Source organism: Solanum lycopersicum, chromosome 8, assembly GCF_036512215.1.
Source record: "Solanum lycopersicum chromosome 8, SLM_r2.1".
Lineage (NCBI taxonomy): Eukaryota > Viridiplantae > Streptophyta > Magnoliopsida > Solanales > Solanaceae > Solanum > Solanum lycopersicum.
Window position 1 is genome coordinate 22,314,463 of NC_090807.1, and position 7,644 is coordinate 22,322,106.

A 7,644-nucleotide genomic window follows, 5' to 3' on the forward strand; every position below is an offset into this window, starting at 1 on the left:
ATCACACAAGAACGAGTCTAGTAGAGTCTTAAGGAACGGTAGGGGGACGCCTTTACTTTTCTTTGAGACGCTATAAGACTTTAGGAAAATTCCATTCTTTCATTCTTTCTTTCGTGCTATTACTTGGGTCCAATTGGTATCTAGGTGATACAAATTGGTATCTGACCATCTTCACTCTATTTCGCAGATGGTTAGAACTAGAGAAACAACCGCGCCACCATCAACATCAGGAAGAAAAGATGTATCTGAGCCAGCCACTGAGACTGTAGCCGAAGAGGAGCAGTGGCAAGAGGCCGCGGTAGAGGTTGTGGGATGACGTCCTCTAAGAGAAGAGGACGAGCACCTAGACCATCAGGTACTAGGGCGGTGACTCCTCCACCGACTGAGGAAGTAGTAAGAGAAGGGGAGGATGGGGAGAATGAACAAGTGCAGAATGAGGAATTGCCACCCCAACCTACTCCAGAGATGATCAATCAGTTTCTGGCTTATCTTAACGGGTTATCTGATCAGGGCCAGACACCTCCAGTGTTTTCTGCACGAGCACCTCAGGTTCTGGAGGTACAACATGCGGTTACTATGGCTCCACGCATGGATGCCTAATTGGAAATAGGCACGTTTCCTCGTCTGACTACAGGGCCGATAATGACAAATGATCAGCATGAACTTTTCAGTAAGTTCTTGAAATTGAAACCTCCAGTCTTCAAGGGTGCTGAATCTGAGGATGCCTACGATTTTCTGGTTGACTGTCATGAGCTACTACACAAGATGGGTATAGTAGAACGGTTTGGTGTTGAGTTTGTGACTTATCAATTTCAAGGGAACGCCAAAATGTGGTGGCGGTCACATGTTGAGTGTCAACCAACAGAGGCACCACCTATGACTTGGGCCTCATTCTCTAGCTTGTTTATGGAGAAGTATATCCCCCGAACTTTGAAGGATAGGAAAAGGGATGAGTTCTTGAGCCTAGAGAAAGGTAGGATGTTGGTCAATGCATATGAGGCTATGTTTCGTGCATTATCCCGGTATGCCACCCAACTTTGTTTTAGTCCACAAGAGCGGATTCACCGTTTTGTGAAGGGGTTGAGATCAGAGTTGCGGATTTCAGCCTTATAGGTAGCGGCTACAGCGAAATCTTTTCAAGAAGTGGTAGACTTCGTGATAGAGGTAGAGGGAGTTAAGACAGATGACTTCACCATGGCATCAACATCAAAAAGGTTTCGAAAGGGAGGCGAGTTTAATGGTTCTTACTCTAGAGGACAGGGTTCAAGAGGTTACTCAGTTCGACCAATTCAGTCTTCACTACAGACTGTAGTTGGAGGTCCACCTCAGACCGGTCAACACTTCTCTGAGAGACCTATGCTTGACTCCAGAGAGTGTTATGGATGTGGGGAGACTGGACATATTAGGAGGAATTGTCCAAAACAGAGTTATAGACCCCCAATAGCTAGAGGTAGAGGTGGTCATGGTAGAGGCCGTTATTCTGGAGAACGTGGTGGCCGAGGTAATGGCGGTCATCAAAACGGCCGGGGTTACGGACAAATGGGAAATACTGCAGCACAACATGGTAGGGGCAACGGACAGGCAAGTAATGGGGCCCATTGTTACGCTTTCCCTGGGCGATCTGAGGCGGAGACATCTGATGCTGTCATCACAGGTAATCTTTCGGTTTGTGATTGCATGGCTTCTGTATTGTTTGATCCTGGATCCACATTTTCTTATGTATCTTCCTCATTTGCTAATGGTCTTAATTTACCTTTTGAATTGCTTGACATGCCTATTCGTGTTTCTACCCCGGTGGGTGAGTCTGTGATAGTTGAAAAAGTATATAGGTCTTGTTTGGTGACTTTTGTGGGGAGTAATACTTATGTAGACTTGGTTATCTTAGAAATGGTTGATTTTGATATAATTCTGGGTATGACTTGGCTTTCCCCGAATTTTGCGATCTTGGATTGTAATGCTAAAATTGTGACGTTAGCGAAGCCCGGGACAGATCCGTTAGTGTGGGAGGGTGACTACACTTCCAATCCGGTTCGTATCATCTCCTTCCTTCGTGCAAAGAAAATAGTTAGTAAGGGTTGTTTGGCGTTCTTGGCACATCTCAGGGATGGTACTACCCAAGCACCTCCAATTGAGTTGGTTTCAATAGTCCATGAGTTTTTGGATGTGTTCCCTGCAGATCTTCCTGGTATTCCACCAGATATGGATATTGACTTCTGCATTGATCTTGAACTGGGCACTCGCCCCATTTCTATACCCCCTTATAGAATGGCCTCTGCGGAGTTAAGAGAGTTAAAGGCCCAACTTCAAGAGTTGTTGAGCAAAGGCTTCATTAGACCAAGTGCATCTCCTTGGGGTGCTCTTGTTTTGTTTGTGAAGAAGAAAGATGGGAGTTTCCGTATGTGCATAGACTACCGGCAGTTGAACAAGTTAACTATTAAGAACAAGTATCCCATTCCTCGCATTGATGACTTGTTCGATCAGTTACAAGGTGCTTGTGTCTTCTCTAAGATTGACTTGAGATCCGGTTATCATCAATTTAAAATACGAGCAACGGATGTGCCAAAGACTGCTTTTCGGACCATATATGGGCATTACGAGTTTGTAGTGATGTCTTTTGGTCTTACGAATGCCCCTGTTGTGTTCATGAGCTTGATGAATGGGATTTTTAAGCCATACCTGGATCTCTTTGTGATCGTATTTATTGATGATATACTGATATACTCAAAGAGCAAGAAAGAACATGAGGAGCATTTGAGAATGGTATTGGAAATGTTGAGGGAGAAAAAGCTTTATGCCAAATTTTCCAAGTGTGAGTTTTGGCTAGATTCAGTGTCCTTCTTGGGGCACGTGGTGTCTAAGGATGGAGTGGAGGTGGACCCTTCTAAGATTGAGACAGTGAAGAATTGGGTAAGACCTACTAATGTGTCAGAAATAAGGAGCTTTGTTGGTTTAGCTAGCTATTACCGTCGATTTGTCAAGGGATTCTCTTCCATTGCTTCCCAATTGACGAACTTGTCTAAGAAGAATGTTCCATTTGTATGCTCAGACGAGTGTGAAGAAAGCTTTCAGAATCTCAAGACTTTGTTAACTACTGCACCAATTCTCACCTTGCCCGTGGAAGGTAAGAACTTCATTGTTTATTGTGATGCATCCTATTCTGGGTTGGGTGCGGTGCTAATGCAAGAGAAGAATGTAATTGCTTATGCTTCGAGGCAATTAAAGGTGCATGAACGTAATTATCCGACCCATGATTTGGAATTGGCTGCGGTAGTGTTTGCATTAAAGCAATGGAGACATTATTTATATGGGGTTAAGTGTGAAGTATACACAGATCATCGTAACCTACATTTTGTTTTTACTCAAAAGGATTTGAATTTGAGACAGAGGAGATGGATGGAACTACTGAAGGACTATGATATAACTATCTTGTATCATCCGGGAAAGGCTAATGTTGTGGCAGACGCCTGAAGTAGAAAGGCAGGGAGCATGGGAAGTCTAGCCCACTTGCAAGTTTCTAGACGTCCATTGGCTAGAGAGGTTCACACTCTGGCTAACAACTTTATGAGGTTAGAAGTAAATGAGAAGGGAGGATTGTTGGCTTGTGTGGAGGCAAGATCTTCTTTTCTTGACAAGATTAAGGGAAAATAGTTTGATGATGAGAAACTAAGCAGAATCCAAGATAAGGTATTGCGAGGAGAGGCTAAGGAAGCACAAATCGATGAGGAAGGTGTTTTTAGAATCTAGGGGAGGGTATGTGTACCCCGCGTTGATGATTTGATCAACACTATTCTGACAGAGGCTCATAGTTCAAGGTATTCTATACATCCCGGTGCAACCAAGATGTATCGTGACCTAAAGCAACACTTTTGGTGGAGTAGAATGAAGCGTGATATTTTTGATTTTATTGCCAAATGTCCAAACTGTCAACAAGTAAAGTATGAACACCAGAGGCCCGGAGGAACACTTCAGAAAATGCCCATTCCTGAATGGAAGTGGGAGAGAATTGCAATGGACTTCGTGGTTGGTCTTCCAAAGACAATGAGTAAGTATGACTCCATTTGGGTGATTGTTGATAGGTTAACTAAGTCTGCTCATTTCATTCCGGTCAAGGTAACTTACAATGCAGAGAAGTTAGCCAAACTTTACATCTCGGAAGTGGTGAGATTGCATGGGGTTCCACTCTCCATTATATAAGATAGAGGTACGCAGTTTACTTTTATGTTTTGGAAAACATTGCATGCGGAATTGGGTACTAGGTTGGACCTTAGTACTGCGTTCTATCCTCTGACCGATGGTCAGTCTGAGAGAACGATTCAAGTGTTGGAGGATATGCTTCGTGCATGCGTGATAGAGTTTGGTGGCCATTGGGATAGCTTCTTACCCTTAGCAGAATTTTCATACAATAATAGCTATCACTCAAGTATTGATATGGCTCCAATCGAAGCATTGTATGGGAGGAGATGTAGGTCTCCCATTGGTTGGTTTGATGCATTTGAGGTTAGACCTTGGGGTACTGACCTTTTGAGGGATTCAGTAGAGAAAGTGAAATCTATTCAAGAAAAGCTGTTAGCGGCGCAAAGTAGGCAAAAGGAATATGCAGATCGAAAAATCAGAGACTTGGAGTTCATGGAGGGTCAACAAGTCTTGTTGAAGGTTTCACCCATGAAAGGGGTGATGCATTTTGGAAAAAGGGGTAAATTGAGCCCAAGGTATATTGGTCCCTTTGAAGTACTTAAGCGAGTAGGGGAGGTGGCTTATGAGTTAGCCTTGCCTCCAGGGCTGTTCGGAGTGCATTCGGTATTCCATGTGTCTATGTTGAAAAAATACCATGGGGATGGAAACTACATTATCCGTTGGGATTCAGTTTTGCTTGATGAGAATTTGTCTTATGAGGAGGAACCTGTTGCTATTCTAGATAGAGAAGTCCGCAGGTTGAGGTCAAGGGAGATTGCATCCATAAAAGTTCAATGGAAGAATCGACCCGTTGAAGAAGCCACTTGGGAGAAAGAGGCTGATATGCGAGAAAGATGCCCACACCTGTTTACATATTCAGGTACTTCTTTTCGCCCTTGTTTTTCTTCTTATGATCGTTCGAGGATGAATGATGGGTAAATTGGTATCTATTGTAACGACCTGTTTTGTCATTTTGAGCAGAAGACTTTGATTCTGGAAAAACTGGCAGGGACGACGGACCCCACGACGGACCGTCATGGGCACGATGGACCATCGAGGGGGTCTCGTTTCAAAACACTTAGAAATTCTGAAAAATGGGCACTGAAATCGACTCTCTGAACTTCGTAACGGAATGGCAGGACGGACCGTTACAGGTGTGACGGACCGTCACAGACTCTTCGGTGAATTGAGTCTCTAAACTCTGTGACGGAGCAGCAGGACGGACCATCGCAGGCACGACAGCCCGTCACAGGCTGCGTAATTCCAGGCTGGGTCGGATTTCTGTAATTATTTTAAGGGGCGTTTTGGACTATTCCTGCTTTAATTATAAAGTTAGTGGGTTAATTTTAATAAGTCTAATTACTTGGGGGTTAAAAGAGGTAACCTTAAGTTAATTAGTGGGTTATTATTGCCATCTTTTATTCTTAATTATATACTAATTAGGGTAAAAGAAAGAGGGTTTGAATAAGAAAAGTAGAAAGAACAAAGAGAGAGAGAGAGGATCCAACGAGGAAGAGAGAAAAGGAAGAACAAAGCTTGGGGAAATTGCTTGCTTGATCACTAATCTTCGGTGGAGGTAGGTTATGGTTTTTATACTATTCGTAGTAAACTCTCAATAGCGAATGATATGTATTGGGTAGTGTTGTAAACCTTCTATATGCTTAATTGTATGCTTGCATGAATGTGATTATGTAATTGTGATAAAAATAAGCATGATGAAGCTATTGAATACCAAATCTTGAAAATCTCTTGTTAATGATGATGCCTTGGTATAAAAGAAGACTTGATGAACTAAAGTAATGAGATTGATGATGCCTTGGTATAAAAGAAGGTTTGATGAACTAAAGTAATGAGATGATGATACCTTATTACAAGAGAAGGCTTGATGAATTAATAGAATGAGATTAATGGAGCGGGTGTCACGAACCGACACGTAGAATTAGGGGATCGGGTGTCACGAACCAACACGTAGAATTAGGGGATCGGGTGTCACGAACCGACACGTAGAATTAGGGGATCGGGTGTCACGAACTGACATGTAGAATTAGGGGATCGGGTGTCACGAACCGACACATAGAATTAGGGGATCGGGTGTCACGACCCGACACGTAGAATTAGGAGATCGGAGTGTCACGTTCCAACACATAGTAGTAGGGGATTGGAGTGTCACGTACCGACACAAGAGGAATAAAGATAATGAATCTTGAAAGAGGTTAATATACTCAATCTAATGAACCTAATTTCCAAATGAGTATGGTACTGAGGCTTGAGTCCTCATGTGTGAACTTGGCGGTACTTCGTAATGATTATAGTGCTTGTTGTTGCTACATGTTGAGTATTGTAGTTGATTTATGAAATTACTTAATATATACTATTTTCTATTTGGAGTTGGCCGATGATACCTACTCAGTACTTGTGTTTGTACTGACCCCCTACTTTTATGTTTTGTTTTCTTTGTTAATTGTGGAGTGCAGCAAACATACCGTCGTCTTCAACTCAACCACAACTCTAGCCTGTCTTCATTACTCCGGATATCAGGGTGAGCTAATGCTTCTAGCTTGGACTGGATCTTCTTCTTCATGTCTTGATGCCTTAAAGTTCCGGCATGGACTAGCTTTTACTTGTTTTAGCTTCTTAGAATACTCTTAGTTTAGTAATTTGATCATAGATGTTCTTGTGATGATGACTTCCAGATTTTGGGGATAATAATAGTTATTGATTTTATTAATGAGTTTAAGTCTTCCGCATTACTTTCTGTTGATATTATATTGAAATGTTAAGGTTTAGATTGGTTGGTTCGCTCACATAGAAGGTTAAGTGTGGGTGCCAGTCGCGACCCGATTTGGGTCGTGACAGAAAGTTGTTAAGTTGTTTTAATAAATTAAATTATATAATGTGGTTTAGTTGGTGAATATAATGTTGTTATTAAGTTAGAACTAAAAAAAAATATTTATTAGTTGTTAAGTTCTTCAAATAAGTTAGAATATTTAATTTGATTTAGTTGAAGATTAAAGTGTTGGAATTAAGTTAAGACTAAGCAAATTAGACTTAACTTGTTAAGTTCTTCAAAAAAGTTAAAATGTGTAATGTTATTTAGTTGGTGAATTAAATGTTGGTATTAAGTTAAAACTTAATAAATTATACTGAAGTTGTTAAGTTCTTCAAATAAGTTAAAGTATGCGATGTGATTTAGTTGGTGAATCAAGTGTTGATATTAAGTTAAAACTAACAAATTAGACTTATAAAGTTATTAAGTTTTCCAAATAAGTTAAAATATGTAATGTGATTTAGTTGGTGACTTAAGTGTATATTAAGTTAAAACTAAACAAATTAGACTTATAAAGCTGTTCAATTATTCAAATAAGTTAAAAATATGTAATATTATTTAGTTGTTCAATATAGTGTTGGAATTAAGTTAAAAAAACTAATTAGACTTAGAAAGTTCTTAGGTTGTTTTATTAAGTTAAATTA